This window comes from Rhinolophus sinicus, chromosome 2 (genome assembly GCF_057876585.1).
Source record: "Rhinolophus sinicus isolate RSI-liver-muscle chromosome 2, RSI-T2T, whole genome shotgun sequence".
NCBI classification, from domain to species: domain Eukaryota; kingdom Metazoa; phylum Chordata; class Mammalia; order Chiroptera; family Rhinolophidae; genus Rhinolophus; species Rhinolophus sinicus.
The window spans coordinates 51,280,911-51,308,546 of NC_142502.1; positions in this window are offsets into that span (position 1 = coordinate 51,280,911).

The window sequence follows — 27,636 nt, forward strand, 5'->3', positions numbered from 1 at the left end:
AAGTACTGGTTGTCCTCCTCAGGAATGAAGAGCGTCAGACTCAGCAACAGGAACTTCCAGCTCTCCCCATAGAGCTGCCACAGGTTGAAGCAGAGCTCCTGGACTGAGGTCTTTTGGCTGTTCTGCAGCAGTGCAGCAACTTGCTGGATCCCCTGTGACCAGAGCCTGGTGCATATGTCAGCACCCAGTCCTTAAGCCTCTTGGCGGACTCCTTGCTCACAGAGCTCTCGCTGATTATCTTGACGCAAGGTGACGTTCACATGCGTAAGGATCAGGGCCAGACGCCGCCTACGTGAGCACACTCCTGGAAGGAGAAAGCACAGGCTTTCTCTGGCCTCAAAGGGCTTAATATCCACTATTGTGGGAAAGTCAGTTGTTTGTGAAAGGATAGGTGGTGGGTGGATGTCAAGGCCCCCTCGAATATTGCTCTGCCCAGGAAGTCATGTACACGATATGGAAGATTTGGCTGAGTTGGAAGCACAGCTGTTCCGCGGTGAGCTGGTTCTCCACCTGGCAAGATCACCAGGCTGCTCCTCTCCGCAGATCCCACTGTGTTCTAAGACCAGGAACCTGAGGTGAGGCTCCTGGCGCTTTCACGTGCAGATTATGCTGAGGAAATGCCAGGGTGCTGGGCCTTCTTTAAGACCATAGGTACAAGATGTTGTGGGGACAGAGCTCCAGAGGGTGGTTTCCAGACTCTCGGCCTCACATGGAGGGCTGCTGGCTCCGGTGCTGGATGGCCATCAGCTGTGGCTAGTTGGCCGTCAGCTGTGGCCAGTGGGCCATTGGCCACTAATGTGGCTGCTGTGGCTACACTAGCAGGAAAAAGTGGGGGCTAGCGGGAGGATAGTGGCTGGGCTGGCGGGAGCGGATTGCAGAGAGATGGATGCCGCCAGTGAGAATATAGTGATATGACTCCACTACTTATGGCTCCGTGGGTGTTCCTTTTTGGCCTCACTGTGTCCTGCGTTCTTATGTGGGGAGCGGGAGCTGAGACCCCGCCGGACGCCCTGCACAACACATGGCGCAGCAAGCAGGGTCTCCTGCACGACAATGTCATCCTGGAAATAGGAGACGACAGCATTGTCATGGATGGGGACTCTGAGATGGAGTCCTCCATGTTCCTTGAGTACAGTTAACATTTAAAATTGGTTATGCTTAATTTATTGACTTTCTTGGCATTTGCCTACTAAAAGAGCAAATAAATACAAATGTTCAAAGGTAATATATGATTTTGAAAACATATTCCAAGGAAACCTAAGAATCAGACTACTTGAATGCTCAATATCATCTAAACAATGCAAATGGCTAAACATAGTGCAGTTTTTCAAATTCTGAATCTTCAGTACATGCGAAAGGTTTATGTGTGGAAGAGGGACCAAAAATGATGAAAAATAAAAATTCAATAAACATCCAGATAATTCAAATTCCTATGGACAGCTATTATTACTTAAATGTATCCCTGATATAAGGCTTGGCCCAGATTAAGGGCTGTTAAGATCTCTATTGCATGTTTAAGACTGGTTTAACAATAACTTGAAGTTAAAATGGTTCTGCATAGAAACCCCAACATAGGGAAGGTCATATTAGTATTTGTGTAGGATAGAGTTGATTTCCAGCTGATCTTAGAAAGTTACATCCTTATCTCTGAGGATGTTGACTTTGACTCTTGGCCATGATAAGGGCTACGGGATTTATAATGTGCACTTCAAAATCTATAGGTTGGTGCAAAAGTAATTTTGCAGTTTTTGCAATTGCTTTTAACCGTTTAAACCGCAATTACTTTTGCACCAAACTAATATATTAACACAGTGTTGGGTTTACTGATTGTTTTTACCTGGAGTAGCCTGTTAGACACCCTGCTTAATTACATAGCCAGAAGTGAATAATCCCGCTTTCAAACTTCTGCCTTGAGCTCTCGTTAGGCCAAGATTCCTTGCACAGATCTTGATGGTTTAATTTATGTAGAAGCCTGGCCCATGGACCATTAAGGATTCTGGAGAGATTGTACCTGGATATATTTCAGCCCTTCAAAATTTCTACTCTCTTTCTATTGTGGTATTTTATTTTACCTTTAAATAAAAAGCACTATGTGAGTATGCTTTGGGAAGTCTGGTGAGTTCTTTGAAATATCCAAACGGGAATTTTGTAGTTTTTAGTAATGATAGTAATTATAGCTGTCCATAGGAATTTGAATTATCTGGATGTTTATTGAATTTTGGCTTTTCATCATTTTTGGTCCCTCCTACACACATAAGCCTTTTACATGTACTGAAGATTCAGAATTTGAAAAACTGCACTATGTTTAGCCATTTGCATTGTTTAGATGATGTTGAGTATTCAAGTAGTCTGATTCTTAGAATAGGTAGGGACTAAGTCGTAAGAACTCAGAGTACCTCCTTTAATTCTATGCTGTGGGAGGCTCATTTGCTAAAATTTAATGAGAAAAAAATGGATTATAAACTGCCTCAATGATTTTGTTATTTCTAAAAGCCTAACAAAAGTGGAGAATAGTGTTTGTTGTTTCTGACCCAGAAGTCTGATACTAATGGTGGTTATATCTTGCAAAGTCAAAGGATTACCATTTTTTCCTGAAAATAAGACCTAGCTGGACAATCAGCTCTAATGTGTCTTTTGGAGCAAAAATTACTATAAGACCTAGTCTTATTTTACTATAAGACCGGGTCTTATAATGTAAGACCCGGTCTTATATAATATAATGTAATGCAATGTAATGTAGTATAATATAATATAATACCGGGTCTTATAGTAATTTTTGCTCCAAAAAACGCATTAGAGATGATTGTTCAGATAGGTCTTATTTTCGGGGAAACATGGTAAGAGCATTTGGGAAAACATTTTGGTATACATTAGAGAGTAAAGCCCTGAAGTAAAAATAATTCTCTTCAATGTAAGAATATTAATATTGGGTCTATAACACTTGCTAAAACATGGGCATGATACTTAGTTGATGATTATTATGTATTAAAATAGAAAATATGATAAACTGTAATCGTTCATCAAGATGCTATTTATTTAGAATATTGTAGATGATTTCAAGCTTGAAATATTCTTTGTAACTTCCTTCTTGTGTTAGTCTCCACAAGGATTCATAAACCTAAAGGATTCATTTTAATTTTGATGGCATTTTCCCACCATGAGTTAGTCCATTAAAATCACATTGAGTGAGATTGCAGGTAAAATGCTCAGCTGTTGGTTAATTTTCAAGCCAAGATAAAATCGTTTAACTCTAAATATGCTACTGTGATTCATAGTAACTATCTAAAACACTAGTCAGTGAAATGTGAAACTGGTAAGTGCTTTTCTAGAGGGCTTGGCTCGATATCTAGAACAATAATACATTTTTGGTTTAGAAGAACATTCAGAATAAAATTCTAGGAAAATATATTTCCTTTTTTATTTACAGTAATAAATCTCTTCAGCAATAAAGAATTTAATATTATAGTTTTCTTCAATCTTTATTTTCCCTAGTAAAAATACAAGGTCTTGAAAGTCCTATTTTTATTTCCTAAATACTAATTTCCTAGGTAGCCCGTCATTTGTCAATAATAAAATAGCTCACATTGATATTCATATAAATATATCATCTTTGAGACCAATATTCATGATGCATAGAATGGTGTTCTGGTATCTAGATTAGATAATTTCTAATCCATGAAGAATTATATACCCCAAAATGACTCATAACACTGCCGTAAGGTCCTATTGTTAATTATATATTAATCAGTTTTAAAAATGTGCTGCTATACATTCAATTTTTATTATGTTTATTTTTTACTAATTTTAATTTTATTGGGGTGACATTGGTTAATAAAATTATATAGGTTCAAGTGTACGTTTCTATAATACTTCATCCATGTATTTCATTGTGTGTTCACCACCCAGAGTCAGTTCTCCTTCCATCACCATATATTTGATCCCCTTGTCCCTCTTCTACCACTCCTCCTCCCTCTTTACCTTCTGGTAACCACTAAACTGTTGTCTATGTCTATGAATTTTTGTTTTTTTGTTTGTCTTGTTCTTTTGTTGCTTTCAGTTTTATATCACACATATGAGTGAAGTCATATGGTTCTTGTCTTTTTGTATCTAACTTATTTCACTTAGCATGGTAATCTCAAGATCCATCCATGCACTAGTACATGAAGCATAGATTAAGTGTGGAACAAAAACATGATTTTAGAAACAGTTTATTTACAAACTTCAATGTGTATTTTATGGGTAAACATTGTCAGAATTTTTTTCTCCTTGATCATCAATTTCTTCATCTAAAAATGAGAATACTCCTACCATATAAGAATATTTTAAGGTAGGTTTTCCATTTTGCAAACCATAAGATGTTACAATAATATGAGTGAATCTCATGAAATAAATTGTATACAAAAGTAAACAAAAGGAAAAAACTGTCCTAATATTATTGGCAGAGTTTATTGAATCGAGTTATACGTAGATAATGGACTATATCAGTGTTTCAATCTTGGTAATAAACTAATTAAAATGTATGTATAGACTTCCATCTTGCAACATGATTTTAGAGGTCTGGAAAATGTGTTGCTAGTACTCTTTCAATTAAAAAAAAAAGATTGGAACGGACATTAAATCCATTGACAGATGAATGGATTAAAAATGTGAAATTATATATATATATATGCATGTATATCACTTTTTTATATATAATGGAATACTATTCAGCCCTGAAATAGATATCCAGTCATTTGCAATAACATTCATGGATCTTGAGGACATTATGCTATGTGAAGTAAGTCACACAGAGGAAGTCAAATACTGCATCATCTCACTTATATGTGGAATCTGAAAAAACAAACTCATAGAAGCAGAGATCAGGATGGTGGTTGCTAGTGTTGGGGGGTGAGTAGTGGGAAGGGAATTGAGTGAAAGTGGTCAAAATGTACAACTTTGAGTTATAAGATAAATAAGTCCTGGGGATGTAAAGTATAGCATGACGACTATAGATGACAGTACTGTACCTTGTAGTTGAAAGTGGCTAAAAGAGTAGATCTTAAAAATCCTCATCACAGTATTTCATCTTTTCTTATGGCCAAGTAATATTCCATTGTTTATATGTACCACTTCTTCTTTATCCAATCATCTAGAAGGACACTTTGGTTGTTTCCAAGTCTTGGACAACATGGATGGATCTTGAGATTATCATGCTAAGCAAAATAAGTCAGACAGAAAAAGTGGAGCATCTTGTGACTTCACTCATATGTGGGATATAAAACTGAAAGCAACAAAGGAACAAGACAAAGAAAAAAAAAACTCATAGATACAGACAACAGTTTAGTGGTTATCAGAGGGTAAGGAGGAGGAAAGAGGTTGCTAAGAGGAAAAGGGGGTCAAGTATATGGAGATGGGAGAACTGACTTTGTGGCAAACACACAGTGCAATATATAGATGATGTATTATAGAAGTGTACACTTGAAACATAATTCCACTAAACAATGTCACCCCAATAAATTCAATTAAAAATAATTAAATATTAAAATATAAAAGGCCTCATCACAAGTAAAAACATTTTGTAACTATGAAAAATGATGGATGTTAACTAAACTTATTTTCATCATTTTACCATATATACATATATCAGATAATTTTGTTGTATACCTTAAATGTATACAATAAGTCAATTACATCTCACTAAAATTTGGGGGGGAAAGAAAATTGCAACTAGTGGTGAAAGAAATCAAAGAACACTTAGTTAAATGGAGAAAAACAACTTTGTTGATAGATTTAAAGATCCAATATTGTTAATATGTTAATCTCCCTCATATGATTTCTAGAGCCAGTGGGATTCCAGACATATTCTACCATGTTTTTTGGCTATATTGACAAGCTGATTCTAATATTTATATGGAAATCAAAGGACCTCGAATGGCCACAACCATTTTTCAAAACGAATAATTAATTTGAAAGACTCAGAATACCCAGCTTCAAATCTTATCTTAAAGCTGCAATAAAGAAGCCAATATGAAGGGTGCACTAAGGGATTTTCCTCCATTTTTTACAGTGAGAAACTGGTGGAGATCCTGGTGGTGAATTTCATGAAAGTGCAGGGAGGGATACCTAAAACTGGCTTCCCAGTAATTTTAACTCAAGATACTCCACAGTGAGCTGCCAGCAGTTCTTCAATTACAGTTTGAGTGTGCTCACTGGTACTGGCACAAGCAGTGGCTTCTGTTTCAGGTAAGTTGTGATTCTCTGTGATTCTATATCTGCCTCTCTTTCCATTTTGGGGGGCAGCAGCTTAACCTGTAACCTAAATTCTCTGATGGATCATTGAAGAGTTGTTTTTCAGTTTATTTAGCATTTTTCTTATTGTAAGGATGGGAGTGCTAACTTCCACACTTTTTACCTATCAGAGCAGAAATATAGACCTTGATTTTTTTAGAAACTGCATGGTGTAGAAGATGTAAAAATTTCAAATGTTGTTGTAAGGGTAATGTTTTTCAGTGTATCTAACAAAAGCTAATAGTTAAATGATTATGGTAAATATCTATTAATCACATTTATACCTAAGTTACCCAATGTGGAGAGAGCTGCTTTAGTTTGCTGACTTTATAGAAAATTGAATCTAATTTGCTGATTCATTTTAAATTTGTTTAAACTATCAACTCCACGCAAGTTTAAAACGCCTATTGGTCTTGCATCAAATTTTTTCCTATGTGTATAAACAATAATCCCTAATCTTAGAATCATCTTGAAATTCTTTATATCTGTGCCTGGATATTTTTTATCCTCAAGGGATTCCATTTTAGATTTTAATGGGCAAAAATGGTGTTAAAAAGAAAATCGTAGGTGGTAATGAAGTAGAATGTTCAACTGTTAATTGGTAACATACTTCACTTACTCCAGTTTGAAAAAAAATCATAATCACATCAGAAGAGTTGTGAAGATCACAATCACATCAGAAGAGTTGTGAACATCACAATCTGAGATGTTCACAGATAGTGAGGGGATTGGTAGTTTTCTGCAGAAGTAGAGACACCTGTTCTGTTCTGGATAGCAAAACTACCAGCAACCATGGTAAGACTGATTGTAGTCTTTGAGGCATAGAATGCATTTGGAAATTCTGATAACTATAAGCTTTAAACAAAAATATATGTAGTCAATAATGCATAATGTGGTGACATTTTTAAATTTATTTGTATATACATATATGCACATGTATGTATATGTATATTTTGTTTAGAATGATTGGAATAGAGAGTATTCTGCCTTATGACGATATTTCAGTTATAAGTTCCTCCTATTAACATCATTACAGATAATAATTTGGCAATGTCATATGGAACTTGTTTTACCTTTGCTACTTTCTTGATATTCCAAACTGGACTATGCAATGCTGTCTGATTAAACTTTCCAAAATCCACAAATGGCCAGACGCACTCCCAAGGTAATCTAAATCGCAAAATTCTTGGCTGGTCATTCTAGTCTGTTAATGATCAGAACTCTGCGGTCTTTGAGTTTTATAAACTACATTGCAGCTCCATTTCATATACTCCTTAGTATACCAATTCTGAATGGGCACTTGTCTCCTAGTCACCTAATGCCTCAAGGCTAGTATCAGGGGCTTTAAGAGTCTATGATAGACCCATGAACTGTTTTTCAATTGAAGAATAATTTTCTGTTGCACACAGCATTACATTGCTTGAAAATCCCAGGAGTCAAGACTGCAAATCTCCTACTATGTTGGCCAAAAATTCCACATGGTACCCTTATCTTCATAGATGCATCTAGAATCATGGCATCTGCAGAGCCATATGGCTCAAGTGACAGTACTACTTAGTACCATAGTTTGAAATGGATGTTGGCTCCTCTCTTGTTAATGACCATTCAATGCCCAAAATTGATTCAGATATTGTCAATACAGAAGACAGACATAATGCTCTGTACATTGTCCATAGGATCTATCCTTCATCATACTTTGTTGTGACAAAGAAATAAATTTATTCAGCTTTGAGGCTACTAATGTGTACTGCTTCTATTCTAAAGGAATGAAACTGCTTCTGATGCCCCTTCTGTCATCCCTTATCTGATGTGATAAGAACACACAATTAGCCATTTGCCAAGTGCTTGTGATTGTATGATATGTTTTAGTAAAGATTCTACCTTCTGTAAGTAGCTGTGATTGGGGTTATCACATAGATTAGAACAGACCACTGCCATCCACTATGATCTATCTGCTTTTGCAAGGGCAAAATATTGAATTAACTGGGAATGTGACAGGTATTACCATTACTGCATCTTTTAACTCTATGAAGTTTGTACGACACTGTGCCATTCTACTAAGTGTTACTGCTGGTAATACTATTTTGAGTAATGGTAGGAGGTATAATGGAATTTCAGCGAGCCTTTCTACTCTAATGGCTCTGAAATCCATAAGTCAAGAAACCAAAACGAGGGTTCTGAGCACACTTAAGAATATCCATCTTTGTCATGCATCTGAAGACCATAGAAACAGCCTAGGTCCCCAGACCTATTGGAAAACTGTGACATGGACTTGGATTGGGATTTGAATTATTGCTCTAAACGGGGTAAAGGGAAGAGGAAGACTGGTGACTTTTGGATTTCCTGATATCAGTTCAGTGTCAACTAAACTCTGCATCTAATAGGACTGTGTAGATATGAGTATTCCTTTTTCCTAATATTCACTGTTGAAAATAGCTGGAGGTTACTTTGGAGAGAAAAATATTGACCACTATAAAGTATACTTCTTAGGTTTTATGGGGTCCTTCTTCAAGGGGACTTAGCCTCCCATTAAATCAATGACCTTTAAATTATTTTCTTCCTATTGACTTTTGAGGATCTTCGTATATTTTGTATACAATTTCTTTGTCAGATATGTCCTTTACCAAAAATTGTGTTTCTTTTCTTTAATTTTTACTAAATTTATTGGGGTGATATTAGTAAAATTATGTAGGTTTCAAGTGTACATTTCTATAATACATCATCTATATATTGCATTGTATATTCACAAGCCAGAGTCAGATCTCCTTCCAGCACCATATATTTGGCCCCTTTTACCTTTTTCTACCTCCCCCCAACCCTGTTACCCTCTAGTAACCACTAAACTGTTGTCTGTGTTTATGAGTTTTTGTTTCTTTGTTTGTCGTGTTCGTTTGTTGCTTTCAGTTTTACATTCCACATATGAATGAAGCCATACGGTTCTCCACTTTTTCTGTCTGACTTATTTTGCTTAACATGATAAGGTCAAGATCCATCCATGTTGTCACAAATGGCAGTATTTCTTCTTTTTTCATGGTCGAGTGATATTCCATTGATATTCCATTGTGTAGATGTACCACATCATCTTCATCCAAATGTCTATTGGAAAACACTTTAATTGTTTGTTTGTGTTGGACACCATGAATAATGCCACAATGAACATCAAGGTACACATAGCTTTATGGATAAACGTTTTCAGATTTTTGGGGGTAGTAATGCAGAAGAGGAATTGCTGGATCATATGGTAATTCTATGCTTAATTTTTTTGAGGAAACTCTATACTGTTTTCCATAGTTGCTGGACCAATTTACATTCCCAGCAGCAGTGTATGAGAGTTTATTTTTCTCCACAGCCGCTCCAACACTTGTTATTCCTTGTCTTCTTGATAAGAGCCATTCTAACAGGTGTAAGATGGTATCTCATTGTGGTTTTGATTTGCATTTTCTTAATGGCTAGTAAACTTGAGCATTTTTTCATATATCTGTTGCCCATTTGTATGTCTTCTTGGTGGAGAAAGAATCTGTTCAGGTCCTCTGCCCTTTTTTTGGATTGTATTGTTTGGTTTTGTTATTGTAGAGTTGTATGAGTTCTTTAAAGATTATGGATATTAGCCCCTTAATGGAGGTGTTGTGCAAATATCTTCTCCCATTTGTTTGGTTGCCTCTTTGTTTTGTTGATGGTTTATTTTGCTGTGCAGAAGCTTTTTAGTTTGATATGGTCACACTCATTTATTTTGCTTTACCTTCCCTTACCTTTCCAGTCAAATTCATAAAATCCTCTCTGAACCCAAGGTCCATTAGTTTAGTGCCTTGTTTTCTTCTATGTAATTTATTGGTTCAGGTCTATGTTTAGGTCTTTGATCCATTATGAGTTAATTTTGACATATGGTGACAGATAGCAGTCTAGTTTCATTCTTTTGCATGTGGCTTTCCAATATTCCCAGCACCATTTATTGAAGAGGCTTTCTTTTCTCTGTTGCACGTTTTTGGCTCCTTTGTTGAAAATTAATTGTTTTTATATATGTTGGTTCATTTTGGGGTTTTCAATTCTTTTCCATTGATCTTTGTCTGTCTTTTTGCCAACACCTTGCTGGGTTTGTTTGTTTGTTTGTTTATTTTTTTATAAAAGCTGTGGTGTCTCTTTTTTTTTTTTTTTTTTTTTTTTTTATTGGGGAATATCAGGGATCAGTGTGTTTTTCCAGGGCCCATCAGCTCCAAATCCTTGTCATTCAATCTAGTTGTGGAGGGCACAGCTCAGCTCCAAGTCTAGTCGCTATTTTCAATCTTAGTTGCAGGAGGCGCAGCCCACCATCCCATGCGGGAATTGAACTGGTAACCTTGCTGTTAAGAGCTCACGCTCTAACCAATTGAGCCATCCAGCCGCCCCAATACCATGTTGTTTTGATTATTGTTGCCTTGTAGCATAAATTAAAGCCAGGGAGTGTGCTACTTGCGGCCTTGTTCTTTTTCCTCAGGATTGTTTTGGCCTCTTGGGGTCTTTTGTGATTTCTACAAATCCAATGTGTTTTTTTTTTGTTTGTTTGTTTTTTTAATGCCATTGGGATTTTAATGGGTATTACATTAAATCTGTATGTTATTTTGGGTGATATGGCTATTTTAACTATGTTAATTCTTCCAATCCATAATATGGAGTAGCTTTCCATTTCTTTGTGTTTTCTTCAATTTCTTTTAATAATAATGTCTTATAGTTTTCAGTGTATAGGTACTTCACATCCTTTGTTAAGTTTATACCTAGGTATTTGATTGTTTTTGTTGCAGTTGCAAAAGGAATAGTTATTTTTTTAATTTATTTTTCTGAAATTTCATTGTCAGTATATAGGAGTCGTATATAGGAATACAATGGATTTTTGTACATCGATTTTGTATCCTGCCACTTTACTGTATTTGTTTATTGTTTCTAATAGTTTTTTGGTGGAGTCTTTAGGGTATTTTATATAAAGAATGATGTCATCTGTAAAAGTGATAACTTGACTTCTTCATTCCCAATTTGGACGCCTTTTATTTCTTTCTTCTGCCGGATTGCTCTGGCTAGGACTTCCGATACAGTGTTGAATAGTGGTGAGAGGGGGCATCCCTGTCTTGTTCCTGATCGTAAAGGGGAAGCTTTAAGTTTCTCACCATTAAGTATGCTATTAACTGAGGGTGTTTGCCTTTATTATATTGAGCTACTTTCCTTCTATACCCATTTTAATAAGTGTTTTAATCATAAATAGATGTTATATATTATCAGATGCTTTTTCTGCATTTATTATTATGATAACATGGTTTTTATCCTTTAATTTCTTTATGTGGTATATTATACTGATCATTTTGCATATACTGAGCCATTGTGTGCCCCTGGAATGAGCCCCACTTGATTGTGATGTATAATCTTTTTGATGTATTGTATTCTATTTGCTAGTATTTTGTTAGGGTTTTTGTGTCTGTATTCATTAGAGATATTGGTCTGTAGCTTTCTTTTTTTATGTTATCCTTACGAGGTTTTGGTATCAAGGTAACAGTGTCCTCATACAATTAGTTAAGAAGTATTGCAACTACTTCAATTTTTTAGAAGAATTTGAGGAGGTCAGGTGTTAAATCACTTTTGAATGTTTGGTAGAATTCACTAGTGAAGCCATTTGGTCCTGGGCTTTTACATTTGGGGAGGTTTGGGAAGATTATTTCAAGTTCCTTACTGTTGATTTTTCAGTTCTTCGTTTTTCAGTCTAGGAAGGTTATATATTTCTAAGAACTTGTCTTTTTATTGCAGGTTATTGAATTTGGTGGCATTTAGCACTTCATAGTATCCTTGTATGATCCTTTGTTTTCTGTGGTATCCATTGTAACTTCTCCTCTTTCATTTCTGATTTTGTTCATTCTGTTTCTTTACTTCACATTTTTTAATATTGTCTTTAGGAGAATTACATTTTTTATAATGTAAATGTGATTCAATTAGTTTATTTTTTACTTCATAGTTTTTGAATTTGGTATATTTTTGTGCAATACCATGAGGACTTTTTCCTGTATTTTATTCTAAAATGATGTTTTGTTTTATACATTTACATGAATGATCATTTTGAATTACATTTCATACACATGCAGATTAATGTTTACTTTTGAATATGTCTAATTATTCTAACATTGTTTACTGAAAAGATTATTTTTTCTGTTGCAATACTGTTTTGCATTGTCAATTATTTAGCTATATTTTTGTGGGTATATATTTGTTTTCTTCAATTTATTCAATTCTTCTGTGTATCTATCCCCTTTACCAATATAGTCCATATCCCTGTATAACAATTCTTTAGTCATATAGTTATTTTTAACTGTCTTATTTTATTCTACCTACTTTGGCCTGTATATATATTTTAGCATCATTTTGTAAATGTGTACAAGATCCTTGCTGATTTTATAGATTAAATTGGAGAGAATTAATATTAGTCCTAGGTTGTGTCTTCCATCAGTACTAGGTTAGAAGTTATTCAATCCATGCATAACACATCTCTCTATTATTTAGGTCTTCTTTCATTTATTTCATCAAATATTTCAATTTTAAGCATGTAATTCCTATAGATTGTTACATAAGAGACTGTACTAGGTAGGTTTTTAAAAATTATTATTGTAGTTCCTGATTGTTAGCATATTGAAATATGATTTGTGTCTGTGTTCTAAGCTTTCTAAACCCACTTATTAATTCCAGGAAGTTTGTTTATGTGTTTTTGTTTTGTTTTGTATATTCCTTGGTATTGTCTATGTAGAAAAGTACATGTTCTCCAAGTAGGGACAGTTTATCTCTTCCTTTCCTATCTACATTTTTACATTTTTTTTCTTCCCTTATGACATGGGCTTCTAGTACAATGTTGACTGGGAAAAGTGAGCATGGACATCCTTGCATTGTTTCTGACCCCAGGAGAACAGCATACAGTCATTTATTATTAAGTATGGTATCACTAAGAATTTTTGTAGATGTCCATTACTAAGTCGAAGAGGTTCTTTTCTGTTTTTGGATTGATGAGCATGTTTATCGTAATTGAGTGTTGAATTTGGTCAAATGCTTTTTCTTCATTAGTTGATATGATAATGTTCTTTTCATTTTCCAGTCTGTGAATATGGCTATTTTATTGATAGATTTTCAGATATTGAATCAACCTGCTTTCCTGACAGAAACCTCATTTGGTCATGGTTTATTATTCTTTTATGTATTGCTGGATTTGATTTACTAATATTCTGTTTGGAATTTTTACATCTATGTTCATTATAGTTTTTTGTTGTTGCTATTTGAGTTATTTATTTGTTTTGTTGTTTCTTTCATTTTATATTTGTACTCTCTTTGTGTGGCTTTGATATTGAAGTAATGCTGGCCACAAAATGCTTTACTTTTCTATTTTCTAGAAGAGATTATTGTTGAATTGGTACTCTTTTCCAATTCAATGGTAAATTCTGCAAAACTTTTGAAGAGTTCTTCAAAAGTTTTGCAGAATTTACCATTGAAACCAGCCCTAATCAAATATTTGTTTTCAAAATATTTGAACTCAATTCAATTTATTTAAAATGCATAGGAAAATATGTGTTATGTACTTCATCTTAGCTTCTCCAGTAAGTTTGTGATTTTTGGAAGAATTAGTCAATTTAATTTGTTGAATTTATGAGCGTGGAGTTGTTTATAATGTGCCCTTATTATGATTTTATATTCTATACACTCTAGTTATATTCTCTCTTTCATTCCTAATATTGGTAATTTGTATTTTCTCTCTTTTTAGTATTGACCAAATCTTTGGATCTTTATAAAGAACCTGATTTTATTACCATTTATTTTTTCTATATTTTTCAGTTTGAAATTTTATTGTTATCTTCTCTTCATTATATACTTCTCACTTAATTGGCTTAGTTTTTTAAAGCCTCAAGTAATAATAAGGGGTACATTTTTATTGTTTTCTGTTACTGTGCATATGTGTTTCTTTAGTACCTTGAACTTTTCTTATGTCCTTAATGTATGTACCTTTATATACATACAGTAACCAGTATGGAAGTAAGAGTCGTCTTTCACATGATATTAATCAGTGTTTCTCAACCTTGGCTGCAATTATGGTAATCTCAAGAACCTTAAGAAATTTTGAAAATTGGTTTTATCAGCAGTGATCAATTTAATCAGGATATTGGTGAAACCCTAGCATCATCATTAATAAAAACTCTGCAGGTGATTATAGTGTGCAACACATTTCATAACATCTAACATATATTTTATACCCCACCAATGAAATGTGTGTGTGTGTGTATGTGTGTGTGTGTGTATATATATATATATATATATATATATATATATATATGTAATGTATATGTGTGTATATATATATATATGTATATATATATATATATATACATATATATATATATATATTCATGAAACAACTAAGTTTCTAAATATGATGTGATTCTATAACTAAAAATAAAGTAAATGTGTTTATATATCATCAGTTCATTTTTTGTTTCTGCTTTTGGTTTTGATATACCAATCATTCTCTGACTTTAGTGAGAACTCATTATTTACAAATGTAAAACACAATGGTATAATGGCCTCATGCAGCTAACCTAGTATGATTAACTTTTGCGTGGGGAAAATACAGTCCTAAAAGGATATATTTCCATGCGTTTGTCTCTGTCCTGAGACTAATATATGAAGATCAAGGAGAATGAGGAGCAGTAACAGCATCGTTAGTAGGCAGTGGTTGTGCTGATATAAAGTGTATGATTCAAGCTCACTGGATTTTAAAAAGAATTAAAAAAGACAAGAAGAAAAGAATTAAGTCTAAATAAAGGAAAAGCAAATATGATAATATTTGAGCACCTCTCTTTTTTAATTTATTTTCTTTTATTCAAGAGAAAAGAAAAGGTGAAAAAATAATTGGCTGAAAGGAATAGAAAAAAATGACCCAACTCATACTAGGATATCCTCAGGTTAACATTTTACTCTCAGTTATACTATAGTTTTTTTGCCTTAAAATAAAAATCTACGGTCTTTGAATATACTCTGTATCTGAGGTCCAATCCCCTTTATATGGAGACTCTCATTTTCTTCCCTGGAATCCAGCTATGAAGTGAGCAAATTGATAATAATTCTCCCTTCTCACTTTTTGAGGTCCTGAAAGACTTGCCCAATCAATAGAGTATGTATTTCATGAGTCCCTATAAAGACCGAGTCTTTGTTAAATGTTGATAGAAAAACAAAACTAAATATAATTTTACTATTAGGAATCCAATCACCCTACATACAGAATCAAGATTTACACGAGACCCTAATTTCCAGTATGCTAGATACAAGCAATGAAAGGAACAGTAAGTCAGGTATTTTGATGAAGGCTACATGGATCCCACTCTATTATTAGATAATTCTAGTTTTAAACTTCAGTTAACATCTATACTCTTTTAATTGAGAAAGAGATATCACATTTTCCTATGCACCATCGCAGTGTTCTCTACATGTAAGAACTGTAACATAATATTATAATTATTTGTCGGTCTGTCTTCGTATCTAGGCTAAAAGATGAAAGGAATTATGAATTGAATATTTTTCATCTTTAGTGACGGGTTGACAGAAATGAGTTTGATAATTTTCTTCAGCTAAATTAATAAATATGTTTCATCAGTAAGTCACCATAAAATATTTAGGGGATTCAAATGTAAACAATATTTGAAATAACATTTGGTCAATAATGTTTTTCCACATATTCAAAAAATTAGTATATGTCCTGCATTAGAAAATATTGCACTTGCTCCAGTGAAATCAAGTATTGATTTGAACATTTTGCTCTGAAATTACACAACTAAAAGAGGCCGTGTCCTGTGTCTCCGAGCAAGTGACCTCATTGATTTTTGTCTGACACCTGAAATCTTTGTGCTATTCTGTTTCGTTTCTCCTGCCTATCTTAATTCCCAAAGATACATGTTGGCATCTTATATGAAAGACTGTCTCAGCCATTTCCATTTAGTAAAACAAGGTGAGTTCAATATCACATTTAATAAAACTAGCCAACAAGTATTCTGTTTTGTGATTGTTACCAATTTGTCATTTTGGTGCTGACCATAAATTTGGTGAAAGTTATAAATAGAGTATGTAGGGCTCTCTTTGTGTGGCTTTAACAACACACAAAGTTAACAACAACATGAATTCCTCAAATGAAGGCAGGAGATAAACTAGATGGAGTTTAGGTTTGAAGTTACAGAAAGGAGCTGGAGGAAAGACCTTGTGGTTAGCTGATTTATGTAAAATACACATATCAGTAGGTCCTCAAAGAAGAAACAATATGCTATAATATTAGCCACAGCATCTTATGGCTGGTTTTCTAGGCAGCTAAAGAAATGGAAAGGTCAATCGTGTTAACTCTTTGTTTCTTCCTTAGTTCCCATTGTTGGTTTTCTTTCCTTAATCTGTCCCTAAAGATTAGATAGGCATGCCCCGGAATCTGCTTCTGACCTATTTCTCTTCTTTCTCACATACGATCAGCAAGAAATTCCATGTACACTTTTGTTTTTCTGAGACCTATGTGCTCATATACTCAAATTATATTTCTAGCCCAGACATTATATTGACTGCTAATCAGTTTAACCTGACTAACCAGTGGTCTTCTATAGTTGGATTTTTATCAGGAACTCCAGTTCAACACTAAAAGGAGTTCATTACTCATCTTCCAAATCCAGTACTCCTTCAATATTGCTTTTTCAGCATATGGTAATAGTATTAATTCAGAATAAGGGAAGATTATTGTCATATTAATAAAGAAAATTTTCATTTTTATATGTTAGCCTGTTTTTGTACACATGTCAAGTTTTGAAGTTATTATAAATCAACCATGAAAATCATCCCTTATGTAGAACAAGATGAGCTAAATATTAAAATATTACAGGGAAGATTGAAATCGTTGACAGACAACAAATAATTCATACATATTTCTGTACATATTTGATCACTTATAACACTTTTTGACAAAATTGATTTAGATTTTTAAAGTGAAATTTCTGATCCTAATTATTGTTTCAACTATTGTTATTGACTGTAATCTTATATATAAATTCTATCTTGCTTCAAATGTACTTGGCTGCCAGTATTCTATTTCATCTGATATTAAACATTTTATTTAAAAATTAAAAATATCACATTTTAAAGCTTTTCTTGGTCACTTCCTTTTCAGTTGCAGTTTAACAGATATTAGGTCATTATCTTTGAGGATTCAGCTGTCAGTCACACTGTGATCTCACTACAAGGACAGAAAAGAGTGTTTGTTATATTGACAGTTAATTAGCAGCCTTAGGGTTTAAGTGGTCTAGAGATATTTAAAAAGGAAAACAAAGATTGAAAAATTTGCTTTTAAAGGAAATCACAGAAAATTATTCACTGTAATTCAAATGTCCCTGCAGATAGTCTTATATATGAAGTCAAACACTGCTATATTTACTATACCATCACTGCTCATGATGTAATGTTATATTTTCTAACTTCTAAAAACTACGTCGTCATTACTTATTGTAGTCTAATCAATACATGATAAGATACAATTTAATGTTGACTTTGTATATGTGAAATTCAAGTGGTGTTTATTTTTTATCAAAACATATTTTAAGGTATGTTGTAGAAAATTATGATAATGTACGCAGAAAGGATTTCTGAATCTATCAGTGATTGTTTAAATAAGACATTTGTGTGTTTTTTTAATTTTTTATTGGGGAAAATTGGGGAGCAGTGTGTTTTTCCAGGGCCCATCAGCTCTAAGTTGTAGTCCTTCAATCTAGTTGTGGAGGGCACAGCTCAGCTCCAAGTCCAGTCACCATTTTGAATGTTTAGTTGCAGGGGGGTATGGGAATTGAACCGGCACCCTTGTTGTTGAGGGCTCGCACTCTAAACCAACTGAGCCATCTGGCTGCCCCACCAGCAGCTCATTGTCTTCAATCTAGTTATGGAGGGCTCAGCTCACTGGCCGATGTAGGAATTGAACTGGCAATTGTTCAGAATGCATCCTCTAACCAACTGAGCTATCCAGCCACCCTAAATAAGACATTTTTTAAAGTCTATCGAAATTTCAAATTTTGTTTAGAATATTCTCACCAGTCTCAAAGCCTAATACATTGTTTATGTAAAATCAAAGGTTATGAGCACAGAAAATTATGTCATACATGAAAGGAAGCAAATTATCAACTGGATTCCATACACGATTCAGTATAACTACATCTTTTATTTTTAACTGATCAAATTTCACTGTCAAATTAGATGCTTTCTTGAAATTTAGAACGAATCTTAATGTTCAGATTGTTAAAGATATGTATGAAATTATTTCAAATCTATCTATCATTTATAGAAAGCAAGTCTAGTATGTGGTTGCACCCTACTAACCAGATTCAATGTATTCGTAAACCAGACAGAAATCAAAGTTGGATACAACATGTATACCTATTTTAACTGTGGGTTCTACTAAAATCTGGGCATTAATCTATCTTTCCACAAAGTCTGGGTTCTTATCAACTTGGTATGTGACTAGTGTTATAGGGAAGTAAATATAATGACAATGGAATCAACCTTTCTATTACTGCTGTTATATTCACCAATGTCTTTCTCACCATAGGTGAGAAACTTCCTTTATACTTTGTCCTCCCATGCCAAGTTTCATGCTTGATACTCGTTTCATTTCAAGTGGTTTACTTACTTCTTTCGCTCCCAAAATTCAGGTAAAAATTAGAGCGAAGTCACTTTAATCGTATGCCAGACCCGTTTAATATATGTCTCTTCCTAAGGGCCTGTTCTAAAATTCTCCCATCACTTTGGTCACCACTCTTATTACAGTACCGTTGTTATAGTCTTCAAATTTAAGCCATGTTCACTTTCTGGTTATTCTAACTTTCACACTGAGGAATACCCTCACAGATTGTTCACCCCATCTCTTAACCTGTGCGTTTAAAACATCAACTGTGTACTAGCCTGTGTGCAGCATCTATTTAAGGAATTTCATCCTTGTAACGAGTTTCATCCCATGCTATTTTTTGTTGTTGGGTTTCATCTCAGGGCTGCTGGTTTCTCCTTTAGAGAGGCTGTGTGTTCCATTTTATTAGGGAATATGAGGAGTAACAGACTCACTCCCTGTTCATGAGTCTAATTGTAAACATATCTATGCTGCATTCTCTAGGTTCTACAGCCAACCTATCATGACATCATATAAAGCTGATAAAACAATAGGGCTCGAAATATTTTGCTAATTATCTACACTTGATTGAAATAATTTAATAAGTTTCATCTTAATTAAGATGTCTTTCAAAATACCTCTGAACAAATATCTTTCTCTGTTAATAAATGGATAATACAATGAGAGATTTATTGATATAGGGAAAGTATCATCAGATATATCCTGTATCTGATATTTGTTTGTATTTTATTTTTCCTTAATTATCATTTTATTAAATGTAAAATTTTCCACCAGTATTGTCATAATACCTGTTAATGCCCTCTCGTAATTTGGACATAAAGCCTTTTGTTGATGAAGATTTTTCACTACCACTACTTTCACATTAGACCAATACTGAAAGTGAGAGCTAAGAGAAATGTTTCAACTATTGGTAAGGACTATTTACATTTTATCTCTGAGACATTTAAAAAAAAATTATACTTTATTGCATTACTTGAAACATATAAGAAAATAAATATACATGGTTTTGTTAGTGTGTTATTTCACAGTTATTCTTAAAGAGAAGACAAATATAATTTCCTTTCGAAAGGGATGTTCACGTGTTTTAAAATGTTAAGCTCTAAGCATTTTATTTTGCAGTTTTCAGCACAGATAAATATCCATGTATTATTAAAGTCAGATATGATTCTTTAGCTATACACACACATGCACACACGAACACACACATACATCTAGCTATCTACCTATCTATAATATCTATATCTATCAATGAGTAAATGACAACCCAAATCATGACAGCCTAAGACAATGTCAGCCAATATATATAGAGAGACTAATTATTTCCTTCCAAAAGTACAAATCTGTTCATGGTTAAGGCAATAAAGCATATTATCCATATTGCTACATTTAAAATAGTCACTATAATAAATTTATTTTATTACTTACACTTTCTTACTTTCATTAAAATTTATCGTAGTTACTGTTTGCCTAAAAACAGAGATGAGTTCTAATGAGAATTATAAGTGATTCTGGAATGTTACAATGACATTTCACTGCGGTTATTATCTAGTTGTGAGTCACTTTCTATTCTAGGAAGGCTCGTACCAAAAAAAAGATATTTCTCAGAAATGGCAGCAAAACCTCCCATGACAGATTGGATATCGCATGTTCTGCAGAATCTCTTTGTCTTGATACCTAGCTTTAAAAAAGCCAAATGTGTCTGAAATGTTAAGAGAGAAATCTCTAAGAGGGCACTTTAAAGAAACTTCAAGTCTTTTGAAGGTCTAACACTTAAACTGTTTATCACAAAATTCTGTGATACACCCTACGACTTTCTCATTTTTCTGTACTCACAGAATGCTAAGAAAGCAGTGGTATGCATAAAATGAAACTGAAACTGCAATAAAATTAAAAAAGAAAAGTAAGTCCAAACATAACAAAGCTTACTTTTAAAATGAACATTTCTCAAACATAATAATATCCCCAGGTTTTAAAAATCAGTTTCAATTTAAAATAAACTTTAATCTCAATTATAAAGGTTATGAATTTATCTTAATCTAGATCCACAGTAAAAGAAGATTTTCTACAATTTTCATGGACAATCACTTTGAAATATTTCTTTAGGTATATTGTGTTCCAATTAATATATCCCTCAAAAGTACCTTCTATATTTCTTCAGATTTATTCTAATCAGTATTTAAATGTATGTAATTATCTTTCCTTAAAAATCAAGCGAGGCACATTTTTAAATAAATTGCAATGTAAAAATTTTAAGTCACAGAAATATATAGGAAAGAGAAAAATGGAAAACTGCATAAAGAAGTGTATCTACTATCCAGGTCTATCAAATGCTATTATTTCCGGTACTTAGAATAGGTACAATTAAATAAATGACATAGTTTATTTAGTAGTCAAGACCAATAGATAGCTCTCCTTAATGTCTGCCCTATTCCTCCTCCTCAATCTGGATCTGAATTTAGTAGTTTTTGGAAGCCATACTCATTTTATGTATCCATAAAAAATATTTAGTATTTCTTACCATGCTTTCAAACTTTATAATAAAGTGGTGGTATAGTGCAAATTCCAGCTAACCATGATTTTTTGAGAATTATTTTGATATATTCTCCAGTTCACTTATTTTAACTGCAATTTAGGATTCCACTTATGGTGCTATCTATCTATCTACTTATATTTTTCCTCTCTTTGGACATTATTTATTTTAATATTTGCTATTGAAAAATAATGCTATGACATCGAATATGAACCCGTATAAATGTATCGAGAGTTTCTGAAGGACATACGTCTCAGAGGAGAATGAATGTTGTAAATTTACCAAATAATGAAAAATTGCTTTCCAAAGGAGTTGTGAAAATTGCGTTCCCATAGAAGTGTATAATAATTCTCACTTCACCACATCTTTAAACACCTTGGTATTGAACTTCTGCCAGTTACTATAGAATCCCAAGAGGTGAAATAAACTCTCCAATACCTACCTGGTACTTTGATTACTGCAATGACTCAAATTGTGGTAATCCTATAGCCATCCATGATTAAAGCTGACTTTAAAGATGTACCTGGATTTTTTTTTTTTTTTTTTCCTGTCAGGGGAATACCAGATATTCTTAATGGCAATGGTACAAAATTACTAAATTTTCTCTATATTTGTTGACTTTGTATTTTCTTGGCCAATCTATTTTGAATTACAAGCATGTGTTTTACTCTGTTATTATTTATAATCCCTAATGCTAGAACGCCTTTTTGAGACACTTAAACAGCAGTCATGAAGCATGGAGCTTCATTCTTCTATTTACGTTATCTCAGAAATATACTATGGAATAAACTATTATAATAAACACAATTACTTATATTTTTATATATACACCATATTTTACTGATTGTATTTCAAAGTCTGTCAATGTTATTTGGTATAGAAAACTGTTGATCACTAAGTATACCACAGAATTAATAATTTCCTATCAGAGGACTGAAGTTCCCATTGTGAAATTTTTGGGGAAAACAGCTTGTCTGACATACAAATTTGACTCTTAAAAAATGTGAAATCCTCTTCCTGGACATTAGTAATGGTTTTTACTCTATAGATGAGATTACCTATGTGAAAGGTTTATTGTCACTGGAATAACATTTTTCTCTCCATGTGAAGTTATTTCACAGATTTGAAAAATATGAATATTGTCATCTGTTTGCATTCTGTGAGAGTTTTGCACAATGTAAGAATCATTTACTGAGCAATAGAAGCTCAGCAAATGGCTCATAATTTGCAAAATTTTTCAAAAATTAAAGATACTTTTTCACTTTATTCTTTTCAATCCAATAAGGAGATTTTAATTATTCATTATATGGATATAACTCATTCCACTTAGCATTTCACAAAAACTGTTATGTAGATGATTGACATAGGAGGAAGGGGTACTTACATGTGTATCACTGAGCTTTATATAATACTATTGCCTACATTAAAACTTCTCTCTTATTAGAATGATATAATAAACTATATTTAAAATAGCTAGCTAAATTATATACTAATATAATTATTATGTGTTATAGTAGTTTGAAATCAACTACTAAGCATAGTTTTAAATCAACTAATGAGTTTAATCTCTGTAGGATTTAGTTGAAAAAAGTCCTACAGAACTTTTGTATCAAACATACTTGACTGTATCAAACATACTTGACTGTATCATACTTGACTGTATCAAACATATCAGCAAAGGAAGTAAGTGCATATCAGTAAATACCTGTCAAGAGATAGAAATTGTACCACTTTTTTTTAACAGAAAAAAAAAATGTTTACTAAGTGTGGAAGCATCAAATAAATATAAAAAACACAAACAAAATGGCACAAATGTAGGAAATGTCTACCAAAGAAAAGGGAAGAGGCTGAGACAACTAAAGGGAAGCTTGCCAGAGCGCCCTGCAGAGCTAAAATTCAGACTTTTTAGAAGGGGGTGCTGCTATGCTGCTGGTGGTGTCTCTGAAATCAAAGGTCCCCGTGGAGCTGAGGTCAAGATTTGTAAGAAGTGAGCCCAGGCCAACTGGTATTGATTCTTTAAGGGGCGAAATAAGACTGGTTCTAAGGGTATAAAACAATTTCAATATGGATTCAGCTTTTGTTATGGGAACAGACTGACACTTCCATGATGAAGAAGCATTGCCAGTGATACTTGTAGAAACAAGAAGCAAAACAAAAACAGAAAGAAAACCATAAGGCAAAAATCACTTCTCCTTTCTCAATTTTGTCAATCTCCTTCTGTTAGCAGAAACTGACAGAGTGGCTGGCAAAACAGAAAGTTTGCAGAGTCCAAATCCCAGCAACATAAAGCTGTGTATAGAAGGGTAGATTAGGAGTCGACAAAATGAAAAAGGAGTTTAAGAATTCAGGAAATGTATATTTTCGTGAAGTATGTATGTGTGTGAATGGAGGGATGACTACGAACACACATACACACATGCACACACACACTATATACATATATATATTGTATATACTTTGTATATATACCTTATATATAAAAGCACATGTAGATATTACATGCATATGTATATATTTATATATTACATGTACTCATACTTTAGGGCACTGTATATATATATATACATACATATATACACTTTATATACATATATAAACACATGTAGATATTATATACATATGTATGTATTAATATATATTACATGCACACATACTTTAGGAAAGTATGTGCATATTATTAAAACTATATAAATATATAATTATATGTGTATGTATAGAAAACTATAGACATATTACACATAAATTTAACATCAAATTCAGGAAACTTATACTTCCTAATTAACATGCTCTGCCTATAAGTCATCTCTTGTAATGTTAGGATGGCAGCTGAAGACTCAGCAAAGGGAAAAACAATAGTGATATACAGTCTATCAATTTTTTTAAAATGCAGGAAAAAAACTAAAGAAATCCTAAAATTTTCTTCAAGAAGTGTTACTTTTAAATCTGCATGCTTTACTCAATAAAGATTACATCCAAATGAAAACTCATTTCATGTAGGGTTTTGCTATAATGTTTGATGTCACAACTTTTAAAGAATACCAAAAAGGTTTTCCCTACAATTGGTATGTAAGGCTATGGATTATGACAAAATAATTCAAAAGTTCATCAAGGAGGAGTAATATGTTTTTGTTGAAAATATTCAGCATGGCTCTAGCTCTAAGATTGTTTATACAAACTTCTATTAAGTTAATAGAAGAACTATACTATTAGGGTTTTAGTTTATTCTGCTTTTTATTTCCATTTTTTTTACCTACAGAATGAAAGTCATATTTAAAATTGTACTCTAAGTACTTTCCAATTAAAAGAGAAACAAAAACAAATTTCTTTCAAGAAATGAACGAAAATTAGAAAATGTATGATAAAACACGTTAAAATAGATTATATTTTTAATAATTTAATGACATAAAGGGTATAGAGGTAATGTCATAAAGGATATCATTCTTTATTGTTCTAGATCACTTGTCAAAATGAGAGAATTAAAGATACGATTATAAATAATTACTTTAAATGAACAATTTAATTTAATTTCAATTGAAAGGGAAAATTTTCAGGACAAATAAGCAAAGAAAGATCCAACTATGACATGTTTTATAAAACTCACCGTAAAAGGTAGGTTAAAGGAAGTACAATTATATACCATGCAAACCATAAGAATGAGAAAGTTTCATTTTTATCTAATGCTAACATTAAAATGGAAATCAAGATAAAGAATTCTGTCAGAAATAAAAAGATGAATTCAAATAATAACAGTGTTAATTCATTACCTAATAACAGAATTTCCAAATGTATGACACTTAATTTGACAGAACTAAAAGGAGAAATAGACTCATCCTAAATCATAGTTGGATATGTAAAAATCACTCTTCAGAAATTCAGAAAATAAATAAAAAATTAGTTGTCATACAAAATTAGAATACTGTGTACCAAACTTAACCTAATTTACAGTTATAAAAGTTTATACTGAATTACTAAGGAGACCATTCAAAGGGCACAGAACGTTTATTTACTATAACCATATGCAGAAACACAAAAAAATGTGTACAAAAATTAACTCAAAATGGATCAAACCTGAACATAAAACCTGAAACCATAAAATGCATAGAAGAAAACATAGGCACTAAACTTACAGACCTTGAGTTCAAAGAGCATTTTATGAATTTTACCTCAAAGCCAGGGAAATAAAAGCTAAAATAAAGGAATGGGACTATATCAAACTAAAAGCTTCTGCACAGCAAAAGAAACCATCGACAAAATAAAGAGGCAACCGGCCAAATGGGAGAAGATTTTTGCAAACAGTGCCTCCGGTAAGGGACTAATATCCAAAACATAAGTAACTCATACAACTATGTCAACAAAAAACAAGCAATCCAATTAAAGAATGGGCAGAGGACCTGAATAAACATTTCTCAAAAGAAGACATACAAATGGCCAATAGACATGAAAAATTGTTAAACATCACTAATCATCAGAAAAATGCAAATAAAAACCACAATGAAATGTCACCTCACACCAGTTGGAATGGCTATCATCAAGAAAACAAATACTAACAAGTGTTGGAGAGTCTATGGATAAAAAGGAATCATTATATGCTGTTGGTGGGAATGCAGATTGGTGTAGCCACTACGAAAGGTAGTGTGGAGGTTTCTCAAAAAATTACGAATAGAATTACCATATGATCCAGCAATCCCTCTCCTGGGTATCTACCAAAAAAATCTGAAAACATTTATCCACAAAGATATATGTGCTCCAGTGTTCATTGTAGCTTTATTTACGGTGGCCAAGACATGGAAACAACTAAAGTGTCCTTCAGTAGATGATTGAATAAAGAAGTTGTGGTATATATACACAATGGAATACTATTCTGCCATAAGAAAAGATGACATGGTACCATTTGCGGCAATGGGGATGAATCTTGAGATTATTATGCTAAGCTAAATAAATCACACAGAAAACGTCGAGAACCATATGATTTCACTGATATGTGGTATATAAAACTGAAAACAAAAGAACAAGACAAACAAATGAAGAAACAAAAACTCATAGACACAGACAGTAGTTTAGGGGTGACCACAGGGTAAGGAGGGACAGGGTGGTAAATGAGGGTAAAGGGGATCCAATATATGGTGATGGGAAGAGAACTGACTCGGGTGGTGAACACAGTGTGTTATATAGATGATGTATTACAGAATTGTACACCAGAAATATATGTAACTTTAGTAACAATTGTCACCCCAATAAATTTTAATTAAAACAAAAAATTTGCAATAAATTCTCAAATAAATTCTGGATTATATTTTTTTATGTACAATGAGGTTAATTAGAAATCAATAAAAATAAGAAATCTAGATAATCAGCCTATAGTTGGTAGGATTTTGTAGATCAAAAGAGAAACCACAGATATTTCAAACTGAAATCCTAGCGGTCAAAATTGTGTAATAAAGTTAAAGCAAATCTTATGGAGCAAGTAAAACAGAGGATAATAATTGAAGGAAAGTAGTAAATGTAAAAGGTGCAGTAAAGGAAATGGAAAAAGAGACAACAGTAAGGAAAATAATATAGTTAAAATCCTAGTTACACTAATCAATAAAAAGATATATACTATATTTTGCCATGTATAATGTGTTCCTGTGTATAATGAGCACCCTTGTTTTTAGCTCAAACTTTCAGGGTAAAAAGTACTCCTTCACTTTAATTTTATAATGCAAATTTTTATTTGTTTACATTTAGGTACTTGTTTTTTGTATTATAAAGGAATTTTAGCTCTATTATTTAACATATTATGGTACAATAAATTTTATGTAACAAATAATTACAAAACATAAGAACAGATACAAAGTACAGGAAATGTTATGTATGGGTAACAAATTTACGATATTTACACATCATAGAAGTCCAAGAACTCTTTGTTTTTGCAAGTTCATTGTAAATTCAACAAAACCAATTATCCTATTCCAGGGTATTATTTTGTATATTTATATCCTTATTGATTGCTAGAGTTACATTTTTAACTCATAAGCATAAGTAAAAGAATGGAAACCATTTATATAGATAGGGAATTAGTACTACCCATGTATAATGCACATCCTTATTTTTCTCTCACAAATTTGGGCAAAAATGTGTGCATTATACACAGCAAAATATAGTAAACAAAAGTAAT